This window comes from Salvelinus alpinus, chromosome 16 (genome assembly GCF_045679555.1).
Source record: "Salvelinus alpinus chromosome 16, SLU_Salpinus.1, whole genome shotgun sequence".
Classification (NCBI taxonomy): Eukaryota; Metazoa; Chordata; class Actinopteri; order Salmoniformes; family Salmonidae; genus Salvelinus; species Salvelinus alpinus.
This window is the reverse complement of record NC_092101.1, coordinates 13037161-13051392: the sequence shown is the minus strand read 5'-3', so window position 1 is coordinate 13051392 and position 14232 is coordinate 13037161. Positions and strand designations below refer to the sequence as shown.

Below are 14232 nucleotides of genomic sequence, written 5' to 3'. Positions count from 1 at the left end.
TTGTGAACTCCTTTTCTTTCCTAGATTCCTTGCTTCCTTTTCTCCTTTACTAGCGCCCTTTCATTATCTCCTTTTCTCGCTCCCTTCCTTTCCTCCCTACTTGCCGTGGTTAATCCCTACCACATGTATGAACTCCTTTTTGTTCCTAGATTCCCTTTCCTTTCCTCATTTCCTAGCTTCCTTTCCTCCTTTTGCTAACTTCCTTTCTTTCCCTACCTCCATTTCCTATCTCCGTTTCCTTAATTCCTTTCCTAGCTAATTTCATCCTTTCCTAGCTCCCTTTCCTTTTATTAATATTCTTTCCTAGTTTCCTTTCATCTCTCCCGTTCCTTGCTCCCTTTCTTTTCCTCCTTTCTTAGCTTCCTTTCCATCTTTCCTAGCTTCCTTATCTCCTTTTCTTATTTCCTTTCCTCCTTTCCTAGCTCATTTTCCTTTCCTCTCTACTGGCCATGGTTAGATGTCACATTTGGGGAAGCTAAGAATTTATCCTACCATTTCTACCGATCTGCGTGCCAGTTATGATTTTTCTTGTCACAGTTTAATTTCAATAATAACGTTTTCGTTTCTCAAAATCATTGTCACATGGTTACAAAAATGACTGAGAAGCTCAGCTTATTAGTAGTGGTGGTCAGAAATCAGACATCCCCAAATGGGCACTTTCCGACGGCACTCCAGCATTACCAGGACAGAGAAACGAACCAGACACATGCTCATTGCTCATATGGGGTGTGATTCCAGACAGAGTTAAGCATGTGTAAATGGAACGTAATTCCCTTTGTATGCTCTTCTCTCTCAATGCTTATTGTGAGCTTGAATTTAAGCATGAGAATAGCATGCTGTTCACCTGCTATTCGTTTTGACTGGAGATCGAATACATTAAGGTGTGGCTGAAGTGTGGCTACAGATACTGTACACTGACCTTGACTTAATTCCCTTATAATTCCACCTTTACGCGCAAGGAAGTCAAAAATAAGGTCTAGCGAACCGAATGGAAAAAGCATCTATATTATTTTTTACGATAACAGCTATGTAAATGAGTAATCAGTTTGGATAAGGGAATTGTAAATATAAACGACACTTGTTTTTAGATACATTTGACCTTATAATCCCTGGAGACAAATGTGAAACCAGTCATATGGCAGCAAACGGAAGCATATAAACGTATCAACTTTCCAAGAGTAATGTTTATGAAATACTGTGCCATTATGCCGAATTTAAATTTTAACGTTTTAATTATCGGCTACCCCGACTTTCCCTGTTTCCTATTTCTATCAAGGTAGATATTCAGTATCGATTGTCAGTAGGCCTAATAACCACACATATCCAACTGCCAATTTACTTTGTTCGCTTCAGTTGGTTTAGCCTAGATTATTATTCCATTTTATTCCATTGTTTTCTTTACTTTCATTTGCTTCCTCTGTAAACGCGGTCACGGCCATGTGGTTGTTGCTGATGATCATTAGTAACAGTTGATCATATAAAAAAAAGACATGTAGGCTAATTTAAATCATTACTGAGCCGATCGCAGACCAAGCCGAGTTTGAACCCTACGCGTGCCGCAATACTTCGCTGTCATTACACAGTTCCAGGGTTAGTACAGGCAATAGAGCAGGGTATAGAGCCGTAGGTTTGTCATACACGGAAGACACTATTATAATTATATTTACGCTAATCTTCCAACATTAAGACCTTTATTTATGTATTTTAGCAGTCCCGTTGAGACCAAGGACTCTTGCAACTCACAATTACACCGAAATCCCAATCACGGCATTATAGTGGTGCAGTGCTAGAGGCGTCACTACAGACCCTGGTTCGATCTGGGCGCACAATTGGCCCAGCGTCGTACGGGTTAGGGGAGGGTTTGGCCAGGGTAGGCCGTCATTGTAAATAAGAATTTGTTCTTAACAGTAAAACAAACAAACAGTTAAGTACATTTTTTTTTAAAGAAAAAAAAGACAACAGTCTTGTGCTGATGACGTCGCCATAGTCTAGGACCGGAAGAAACGGAGGTGAGGTGAGGAAACATGGAAACAAATGCAGCTGAAATGAGACATTCCTTCTCCACTAGCGAGTCATCAGGCAAATGACAGTTCCCTGGATGGGTTCAGAAGGTAAGGGGTCAACGTCAAGAGACCAGGTTGCTCCCAAGGGAGGTGGTGGCGGCCTTCTCCCTCTCCTGTAGGAGACAGCGAGACCGAGAGAAAGAGGCAGGGGTGGTTTAGGATTTCAGAAAGCATAGCAGTCGTCATCTGAGCTCTCATTAATGACTTCTATCTTCATTTGAGTTCTCATCTACAGAGTCATCAAAAATATCCCCTTCTCCCAGAATGAGCTTGTGGTAGGTATTCCTGGTGTTGACTTCGTCTTGTATCAGGTCACTCAATCTTCTCTTCAGGTGGCAGAGAAGGCTATTCCTCCCTCCCTCTGACAAAAAGTTCAGTCCAAAAATAATATAAACCTCAACTTACTCTGACCTTGCAGCTGTAGGGACAGTGCCCCCGGAGATCCCGCTGCTCTTTGTAGTCTTCCCCAGTGCCGCCAGAGATCCCGCTGCTCTTTGTAGTCTTCCCCAGTGCCTCTTCATCTCCTGCACCAGGATCCTCTCTTCCTCCTGCAGTCTGTTCACCAACATCAGGCTGTCAAAGATTGCCTTTTTGATGGCAAGATGGCTGTTGCCTGTGAGATGTAAGCTCACAGAGGTATATAACGAAACAGCGATGATTGCAGCCTACGCTGGAGGTAAAAATTCAGTCACAATAGAAACCTTCTGCAATCATACACTTACTGTTGCCATGTCTCTCCCATGACCACACAAAGTTGTCAGTATTGAGCAGCTCATCCACTGTGGGGAGCCTAAACTCTGCCTTCTGCTCTTGAAGTTGAACAATGGGAGCTGTCAAGGCCTTGTCCTCAACAATTTTTATCCGAATCTGATGCCTCCACTTGTTGCCGTCTGAATAAAAAGGGGTGATTAGACGGACTGGGGGCTCCCGAGCGGCGCAGCGGTCTAAGGCACTGCATCTCAGTGCTTGAGGCGGCACTACAAACCCTGGTTAGATTCCAGGCTGTATCACAACCGGCAGTGATTGAGAATCCCATAGGGAGGCACACAATTGGCCCAGCATCGTCCGGGTTTGGGTTTGGCCGGGGTAGGTCGTCATTGTAAATAAGAATTTGTTCTTAACTGACTTGCCTAGTTAAATAAAGGTTAAATCAATAATAATTCAGATATATTACATAAGTTATAGAGCTACTATAGAGGCACAAACAAAGAGAGTACAAATCAATCAACTCATTTCTAAAGCATTTGTTGTCATGCAGTTATAACATTATACAAGGCATGCACAGTTGTGGCTCACAAGTTGATCTGTTGTTTCACGTAATTTCTCAGTTTAATAATGTTTTGCATTAGATCAATTAATAACATAGGGCATGCCTACATTTGATCATCAACATGATCTGAGGTGTATGACTAATGCATTTTCTTTCACAAATCAGTTTTACTGCTTGATTAATAATGTGTTTGAGGTCATATTGTTGTTGGGGCTTGCCTGTCCAACGGTAGAGGTAGTGTTTCCTCTGTCTCACACTGTCAAGCCCCTCAGTCTTCTTCTGGAGATGCCGTGTCTGACTATCCTGAAGTGTGGCTGTCAAACATAGAGCAGGTTACAAACATAACTCCACTTACATCAACGCAATTCTGAAGTTGTAAGACAGAAACATTCACCTTCTGCCTGTTGGATTCTGGCTTGAAATATACTTATTCCTGTCATCATATTAGAACGTATTGATTACTTTACATGTATATGAAATGAACAGTTGAAGTTGGAAGTTTACATACACCTTAGCCAAATACATTTAAACTCAGTTTTTCACAATTCCTGACATTTAATCCTAGTAAAAATTCCCTGTCTTAGGTCAGTTAGGATCACCACTTTATTTTAAGAATGTGAAATGTCAGAATAGTAGAGAGAATTATTTCTTTCAGCTTTTATTTCTTTCATCACATTCCCAGTGGGTCAGAAGTTTACATACACTCAATTAGTATTTGGTAGCATTGCCTTTATATTGTTTAACTTAGGTCAAACGTTTCGGGTAGCCTTCCACAAGCTTCCCACAACTTATTGGGTGAATTTTGGCCCATTAAACCTGACAGAGCTGGTGTAACTGAATCAGGTTTGTAGGCCTCCCTGCTCGCAACAGGCTTTTTCAGCTTGCCCACACATTTTCTATAGGATTGAGGTCAGGGCTTTGTGATTGCCACTCCAATACATTTACTTTGTTGTCCTTAAGCCATTTTGCCACAACTTTGGAAGTATGCTTGGGGTCATTGTCCATTTGGAAGACCCATTTGCGACCAAGGTTTAACTTCCTGACTGATGTTGCTTCAATATATCCACATCATTTTCCTCCTCATGATGCCATCTATTTTGTGAAGTGCAGCAGTCCCTCCTGTAGCAAAGCACCCCCACAACATGATGCTGCCACCCCCGTGCTTCACGGTTGGGATGGTGTTCTTCGGCTTGCAAGCTTCCCCCTTTTTCCTTCAAACATAACAATGGTCATTATGGCCAAACAGTTCTATTTTTGTTTCATCAGACCAGAGGACATTTCTCCAAAAAGTACGATCTTTGTCCCCATGTGCAGTTGCAAACCATAGGCTGGCTTTTTTATGGCGGTTTTGGAGCAGTGGCTTCTTCCTTGCTGAGCGGCCTTTCAGGTTATATCGATATAGGACTCGTTTTACTGTGGATATAGATACTTTTGTACCTGTTTCCTCCAGCATCTTCACAAGGTCCTTTGCTGTTGTTCTGGGATTGATTAGCACTTTTCGCACCAAAGTACGTTCATCTCTAGGAGACAGAACGCGTCTCCTTCCTGAGCTGTATGACGGCTGTGTGGTCCCATGGTGTTCATACTTGCATACTATTGTTTGTACAGATGAATGTGGTACCTTCAAGCATTTGGAAATTGCTCCCAAGGATGAACCAGACTTATGGAGGTGTACAATTTTTTTCTGAGGTCTTGGCTGATTTCTTTTGATTTTCCCATGATGTCAAGCAAAGAGGCACTGAGTTTGAAGGTAGGCCTTCAAATACATCCACAGGTACACCTCCAATTGACTCAAATGATGTCAATTAGCCTATCAGAAGCTTCTAAAGCCATTACTTAATTTTCTGGAATTTTCCATAAAACGAGATTTAATGACTCCCACCTAAGTGTATGTAAACTTCCAACTTCAACTGTATATGTTGGCGGTCAATGAAGGGTGAATAGGAACTTTGGGTATGGAAAGTTACTGAGTGAGACTATGGGAGGATCAGGAAGTTCATATTCTGTTCAAACATGCTATTGCTGAATATTAATATTTCTAAGGAAGGAGGCAAAGGGTTTCAGTTCCTGATAAGGCAGGCCAGTTGCTGTGGAGCTAGGACAAGGAGGGATGTGAAACTCAACTCGAGATCAGGTCAGCAGTTGAAGAGAGAAGACACTGCTGGGAAGGGGCCATAGGGGCCCACCCCGAAAACCATCTGACTACAGTCCTATCCCATACACAAACACTTCCACCCCCATGAGGGTCCTAGACTTAGGCAGGCCATGACAATACCAGTAAAATGAACATATTGTGTTTCTGCCTAACAACAGGGAAGGAGTGTTTATCTTAGACATGCAAGTTGGCAACTCCGCCTAGTCGGAAGGTATAAATATATGCTTGTGGGTAGAATAAACTTGGTTAGAGTTTTTTCTGGTTGTCCGTTTCAGTTTTTGCTCTATTTGTTCAGAACCTAACATACCTTCAGGCCCCTGCTGGACCTCAGCAACCCTGAAGCACAGCGTCGTTGATGTCCAGCTCTGCCCGCTTTTCTTCAAGGAGGCTGGTCGTCTCTTTCAGTCTTTTGACATTCTGAAAAAAATCTATTAAATTAAGGAATAACATATGTGAAGGTTTTAATATGTCAAGTGAATCACACTAAAATATTTGACTTTAATGTATACAGTTTTCCTACATCAAGATGACTAATAGAATAATTAAAAGCTGAGCCAGGGATGCAGACAGAAGATCAGACATGTAGAAATAGATAAGCAAATATTTTTTAATCTGTATTATGAAAGCCCACCCCCTCCACCAAAAAACCCCCCATCATCTTCAGTCAGCTATTCTAATAATGTGTGCCTAACCAATCAACATAAAGATTGCAATTACAGTCGTGTAAGATACAAAATATTAACATTACATCACCATCAGTTAAACTAAAAAATTGTGCAGCTTGACTAAAAAGTGTGTATTGCAGGAGGTGCTATCAGATTTAATTTGAAACACCAAAACAATAAACACACACCTTGCTCCTGGAAGGTAAGGGACCACTCATCATCCTGATGAATTACGGTGGTTGGGGACAAGGGGCAATAAAACCCTTCAAACAGAGACTCCTGTTGTGCAAAACCTTGGTGCTATGGGTGGCTATGTCACATGCGGCACAGAGAAGATGCCTGGGCAGGCTATCCTCACTGTTTCAATACTGACACTGGCCCAACACAGTACCTTCAGCAGAGAGCATGCTGTCCACCATTGCCTCAATCTTTTCCCCCAACTTTTGTCTGCCTCTCTGCCCAGGTCACCTTTGGGGTTACGTGACAATCTGGCCCCGTGAAACTCCCCATCAGCTCCTGTAGGTCCAGCATCAGGGAGTCTTGTGGAGATAAAAAAAAAAAAGTGAATACAAAATCATGACAGAACTCATGAACAGAATAGCTTGGCTGTATTAAAAAAAATGTTTGGCATTCTAGCATTCTGTACCTGAATCTTGTGGGGATAGGTGCAGTAGCATGGTACTGCAGGAGGATGGGTACTGGTACTGGAAACAATTCAATAAAAATGGTGTTATATTTCTTCATCAACGCAACTTAAGTATAACTTAGTATAACTGTGTTGATTGGGTGATGAGATGAGAATCCACTCTGACAGATATGTCATAAAATTATGATATACATGTCCTGTACATCATTATATTAGATATGTCATTAAATTACATGTGCATAACTATGTGGTTTTAATGTACCTTAGCAGTGGTTCTTCTTATTTTGAGAGTAATATAACATCTTGAATCTATTTTCAATACATGCAACCTAAGAGTTCATGCCTGCAAGACAGAGGCTTAGGTTACAGTCAATCGGTCTGAGGATTTAAAAGTTTTATAGCACTACTTTGTATTTAATCCCGCACTGAAATGAAAGCCAGTGAGCCAGCTAAAATTGGTCAGTATATTGCAACTGCATTTAGTACTAGTTAGAAACGTCCTAACAAGGTAGTCATGCTGCCTGACAAGTTGAACGACGCTAGCCTTGATGAGGCCCTTACTCTTTTGGGGTTGTTGTGTGTAGTGATTTCCTCAAGGTCAAGCGACCTGGCTTTACGCCTACCTCATGTCAATAGCCCCTCCTACCATTTGCTAATCTGATGCGCAGAGTAGGATAGTGCATGAGGGTCAAAAGCATGTCCTGTTAAAGCTTGAAGAATTTGTTATAGAGAAGCACAGGTTGTGTTTTCTGAACCGAGGGACTAGTGTAACGATCCTAGCCTTGATAAGTCTGTTAAGAAATACCCCAAGGGAGATCTCGCTCTTGGCATCTCCCTTGGGGTTCCTTTAGGGCAGGGTTTCCCAAACCTCTCCTCGGCCTCTCCAGACGTTTCACATTTTTGTTTTAACCCTTAACTGGCACACATGGTTCAATTAGTCAACTAATCATCAAGCTAATTAATTAAATCAGGTATGGCAATTTAGGGTTAAAACAAAAATGTGAAACTTCTGGGGGAGCCAGTGGAGAGGGTTGGGAAACTCTGTTTTAGGGTCAGATGCCCCAGGGTTAAGCTCTATTTAAGGCAGTACTCACCCCCGCCATTAGTTGCAATATGGTCACCTGTTCTGGGAAGGTCCATGTCCTCCGCTGAGACTTTTGCTGACAATAATATAAAATTAACATGAGGCAGCCAAGACTGGCATATGTTATCTATTTACAAAAAATGGTTACACTTTACATGTGTAAACAAACACACAACTAAATAGGCACATAACACTTACCATGGCTTGAGGCCTTCTTAGTCCAGGTCTTTGGTGAATTATGTTGCCTCTTCTGTCCCTCTCTATCCATTGGACAGGAGCAAGGCTTGTGGCAGGAGCAGGTGACTGTCGCTTTGCAGCTCGCTCTTTCTGATCCTAAAGTATTTATTCAAATCAAACATAGAATGGAAATATATCTGTGATTAAAATTACAACACAATAACTGTGGTATGTACCCACAGTTCAACTGCCCTAAAAATATACTGGGAAAATGGGAAGAAATATCACTTACAGCTAGCTACATGTTGAAATTGTAACGCTGTGCGATAGCTTTCTCGAAGAGCCTCCTCAAATGCCACCCGTGCCACATCCCGCTCTTTGCTCAAGCTCTTTGCTCTATTTGGTTAAACATAAACATTATTGTATGTTAACGTAGAAAGAAAAAAAAATACCAAAACGTGTGATCATATACTGTGAGACAATCCAAAATATATATAGTGGATTCACACATGAGAGAAGTAAATTGGTATACATTGTGGATGGTTGATTTTCATTATCGTGGGAACTGTGTTATATTGTGCAAAAGCAAAAGGCAAAGCCTCCATAGTTAACGCTAAAATATTTGTTATTTATCTGCTTTAATTCACTCAGTTGTGAACAAAACTGGTATTATTATTTATGAACTAGATGTGTATTCATATTTACACAATTGATATACAGACAGCAAAAAGAGAATTACAATTAACAGTTTAAAATGTGCAGACACGTGTAGCTATGTAATCATATTTATATGGGAGACACACAGGCCATAAATAAACTAGCTACGCCATCAAATATCTAATTAAAAGGCTAAATAGTTTATTCTGTTATATGTTATGTATTCTGTGCAGAGTAATTCTTTATTTTAAGTTGGGTGCGGTATTCAACACAATCACAGGTATAATAAGAACGAACACAATGGTCAGTTCCGGTACAAATGATAAAATGTCAGTTCCGGAACTACGGAATCATGGGAGATTGAGTTTCACAGTCAGACACTTTTAAATCATGAAATAAATACCTCAATAATTCGCTAAACAGTATTTCCATGTGCTTGCTTACATGATTGATGTTATTGTCTTTTTACATAATTAATAACGGTGAGCTGCTAGCTAAAAAGGCCCAATGTTCACTGGGGTTGCAACCGGCGGGTACCAAAAAGCTAACGTTAGCATACAAGATACTGTTGGCCAGAGTGAAAAATATAACTTCCTGTCTAGAAGATGAACCAATATACGTAACTGATTGAAATAAAAATATGTTTAGAATTAAGCGGGCTGAAATACAGAAAATACTAGATTATTTGTCATTTCTTGTCCAATAACTTACCTCATTCTCACTGTAAAATAGCTAGCTAGCTAGCTAGCGTCAACCAAATAAGCGGTTATGTTTATTTGTACTAATAACACAAACTCAGGGCGCATCGAGTTTAAAGGGATTCAGAAGGGGTGTGCCATTAGCGGCATCTGGAGTTGGGTTCGATGCGGCATAAGTTTGCTTTTAGTACATAAAACATTGTGCTCATTTGTATATATAGTACATACTTAATGAGACTGGGTTGTGACTACAATATGCGTTTGTACTTGCTTTTAACCAAAGCGTGTGTCAAATCGTTACAGCTCTGATGTTTACAAGCAACGTTATTCAATTCAAAATGTTAGCTAGATATTTCAACTCTGTATGGCAAGCGTGAATGTCTAACTGAAAACGTTTAATGGGCTAAATTACACATTCTGTTAATATATGACCACAACCTGATCTGTTGTTGCAATTTGTATTCTATCACATTTCAGATTTAGATATATTAATTGATAACGATGAAGTTTGGATGTAGTGAACTCCCTTTTCAAAGTAACTTTAGTTAAGTAAACTATATTTTTCTTAACATGCTGAACAGACCACTCGTGCTCGTACGTGCGCAGTTTCCATACCAGGCGGTGATACAGCCCGACATGATGCTCTCAATTGTGCATCTGTAAAAGTTTGTGAGGGTTTAAGGTGACAAGCCAAATTTCGCCAGCCTCCTGAGGTTGAAGGGGCACTGTTTGCGCCTTCTTCACCACACTGTCTGTGTGGGTGGACCATTTCATGTTGTCCGTGATGTGTATGCTGAGGAACTTAAAACTTTCCACCTTCTCCACTGCTGTGCCAACGATGTGGATAGGGGGTTGCTCCCTCTGCTGTTTCCTTAAGTCCACGATAGCTTGCTGTTGCTAGATCGTTTGTTCTGGGATATAAACATTGGGTTGTTATAAGGTCCTATACTCCAACAAATAATCCACAGATAAATTTGTTTCTAGTTTTGTAAATTTCTTCATTGCCAATTGTTTGGAGTGCAGATTTACCTTATGAAGGTGCGTAAGGGATGTATGCGTGGTTCTCTTGCGCGTGCTGAATAAATCAAATTCAAATGCTGAAAACTCTCTCACTTGCTGGCCAACAGATGTTCTCTTGGGAGTTTTCAGTACATTTATCTTGAGCCATCCCTTTAAATATTTTGTTGACAGACTCAATAGAATATATCGAGAGAACGGATTCAGAATATTTGGGATCAATGAAAGAAATCCATCTAAATATTCATATCTGTTTAAGCACCAATTGTTACATTTAAAAATACTCTGATCTTTTAGATTATTTAAGTTTATGAAAGTATTTATTAATCATACAAAACAGGTTTGGAGAGCTTTTATGAACGAAAGAAAACGGTTGTTTGATTCATTCTAAAAATGGCTACGTTCAGTTACTTGTTAATTAATAAATGCATTAAGCACTAACAGCTCTGAGTGTGTTTCAATCCATCCATTATTTTGATGTAATAAAAAGTGTTGGTGGAGCATGCTGCAAGCCATTGCTGCCCCTTGCAACATTGAAAATACAACATCATCTTGCTAATCTGATACTGAGTGGAATGTACTGTTGCCCAACCCATATATTTCAGCAGTGCAGGACAATAACATAGGTTGCCTATTTACAGCATTTGATGTACTAGTTGTTTTACAAAAATGAATTGAAGTCAATTGATATATTCATGGTATAAACAAAATATTGAATTTTACATTATTAAGTTCACAAACTATAGCCTACTAAAATAGACACCTGACACACCACTGATTGATATAGGTTATGAGCAGTGGATTGGTCTGAACCACTTTAGTAGGCCTAATGAGTTATGAGAAAACAATCTGAAAAAGTGATGGGAATATTACATTTTGAAAAGCAAATACTTAGATTGAATATGTAGGCAAATTCCGTCATCAGTGGACCTGTGTGAGGGATGTTATGAAGAATTAGGGAGTTTTGAAGGGGCTGATACAATGTTGTACTGTTTAGGACATGCAGGGCTCCTGTTACCATTTGTAACAGGGAACAACTTATTATAGCTTATTATATTGCTGACTGACCTTCAAATAGGCTACACAATACAAGGCTATTTGGTATAATAAGCGCTTCATAGAATAGTTTATTATAGGTCTATAATAGGCTAGATTAAAATACATACATTTCCAGTCAAAAGTTCAGACACACTTACTCATTCAAGGATTTATCTTTATTTTTACTATTTTCTACATTGTAAAATAATAGTGAAGACATCAAAACTATGAAATAACACATATGGAATCATGTAGTAACCAAAAAAGTGTTAAACAAATGAAAATATATTTTTTTGCCTTGATGACAGCTTTGCACATTCTCAACCAGCTTCATGAGGTAGTCACCTGGAATGCAATTAACAGGTGTGCCTTGTTAAAAGTTAATTTATGGAATTTCTTTCCTTCATAATGCATTTGAGCCAATCAGTTATGTTGTGACAAGGTAGGGGTGGTATACAGATAGCCCTGTTTGGTAAAAGACCAAGTCCATATTATGTCAAGAACAGCTCAAATAAGCAAAGAGAAACGAAAGTCCATCATTACTTTAAGACATGAAGGACAGTCAATCCGGAAAACTTCAAGAACATTGTAAGTTTCTTCAAGTGCAGTCGCAAAAACCATCAAGCGCTACGTAGTTTTCATTGATTTTAAACAACATCAAGGCCTATCCAGCAGCATACCACCCTGCATCCCACTGCTGGCTTGCTTCTGAAGCTAAGCAGGGTTGGTCCTGGATGGGAGAACAGATGCTGCTGGAAGTGGTGTTGGAGGGCCAGTAGGAGGCATCCTTTCCTGTGGTCAAAAAAATATCCCGATGTCCCAGGGCAGTGATTGGGGACATTGCCCTGTGTGGGATGCTGTCTTTCGGAGGGGACGTTAAATGGGTGTCCTGACTCTTTGTGGTCACTAAAGATCCCATGGCACTTATTGTAGGGGTGTTAACCCTGGTGTCCTGGCTAGATTCCAAATCTGTCCCTCATACCATCATGGCCACCTAATCATCCCAGTTTACAATTAGCTCATTCATCCCTCACCTCTCACCTGTAACTATCCCCCAGGTTGTTCCTGTAAAAGTCAACTTACCTGGTAAAAAAAATACAAAAATCCTATTTGTCTTCCAGGGACTTCAGCTCATGAGTTTGTACAGCAGTTTCCTCCTCCAGAAAATGTCCCCCCCCCCACCCCACACTTTGGAGAGAAAAGGAGAGGTAAGATGGCTGTGTAATATCAGAACATTTGATTCTGAGGTGCATAGTAAAAGGAATTTGCCAAGATAAATAGCAGCATTGCACAGAAAATATGCCACATAGTGCTTTCAATTTGGCATGAATGTATCAGTTATCCATACTTACATGTAATCCAATGCTTTGGTAGGGGATATTTTATGCATGACATGACATATGTAAACATATATTTATTATGATCGACTTCGATCCCTATGGTATAGAAACAGTGACATTTGAAAGTGTTTATCAGCTAGGTGAGACGCTTGGGATTTGATAGGAATTCACCTTTCTGCTCACACTACTCCTGAATACCAGTCAACCTTTCCTCCCGCCATCTGGTTTTAGACCCTTCAAACTTAGCACTCCTAAAAGGGGCTCCTTGGCCTCTGGGTAGCATGTCAAAGGCCAGGTTAGCGTTGAAACGCGCCGTGTTCCAGTTAGCGTCTCGCCCATGTATTTTTAGCTCCGGGTGATGTATTTTGGATGTTTATATATGTGTTACTGACCCACTAATCCAGGCATGCCAGGAGAGAAGAGACTATTTCAGAAGGGTGAGTTAACTTGTGTATGTGTGGGAAACTCGTGCAGGTTTGGAGTGTGAGACTTTGAATAGGCCACCTGGCTCCTTGGCTGCTGGCGGTCAGAGACAGAGCCTGAATATCGGTAAGACCCACTTCCTCTCTTACACCTTATGTCTGTGCATGCATGCGTTGTTCTTACATTCATCTTTTGCTGAGCTATACAAGTTGATATAGTTTGTTGCCATGGTCGGATAGTCATCCATTCCAATGGGATAAAAAGGGATTTACGCCCAACCCTGTGACTTCAGTGATCTGTGCTGCTGTTCATACTATAGCCTTGCCTATTGAGTTCAGTTAAATAGGTTCAATTCCAACTTAACTCGAGGGTTATTACCATGCTGCCCTTGTGACTCCCACTCCTGGAGGATCCACTGCATGCTCTATTTATCTTTGCTCTATTTTAACAGTGGGCCAATAACACAGCCTATGTTTGTGTAGAGAAATAGGCCAGCCTGTTTAGAAACCCAGCTCTGCTGTTCTCCCCTCTAAAGACAATCCAGGGATTTTCCTGCCGTTGAAATACTTGGGTACTCCCATTGAAATACTCTTTCGGGTCACCTAAGTCCAAACAGTGTAAAAAATGGTTGGTATATGCTGAACAAAAATATAAACGCAACATGTAAAGTGTTGGTCCCATGTTTCATGAGCTGAAATAAAAGACTCCAGAAATGTTCAATATGCACAAAAATATTATTTCTCTAAAATGTTGTGCACAAATTTGTTTACATCCTTGTTAGTGAGCATTTCTCCTTTGCCAAGATAATCCATCCACCTGACTGGTGTGGCATATCAAGAAGCTGATTAAACAGCATGATCATTACACAAGTGCACCTTGTGTTGGGGACAATAAAAGGCCACAGATGTCTCAAGTTGAGAGGGAGCGAGCAATTGGCATGCTGACTGCATGAATGTCCACCAGAGCTGTTTCCAGATAATTGAATGTTAATTTCTTTAC

At 40.5% G+C, this 14232-nt stretch overlaps 1 long non-coding RNA gene across 1 annotated transcript; it reads right to left on the bottom strand.

The window, feature by feature from the left end:
* Positions 1 to 3365: 3365 nt before the first annotated feature.
* On the bottom strand, positions 3366 to 5916 carry LOC139540840 (uncharacterized). The gene is made up of 2 exons (XR_011668275.1): positions 5796 to 5916; positions 3366 to 3647 (listed from the first exon to the last, which is right to left on the bottom strand). It is a non-coding gene; the product is annotated as an uncharacterized lncRNA (long non-coding RNA).
* Between the last annotated feature and the right edge of the window lie 8316 nt (positions 5917 to 14232).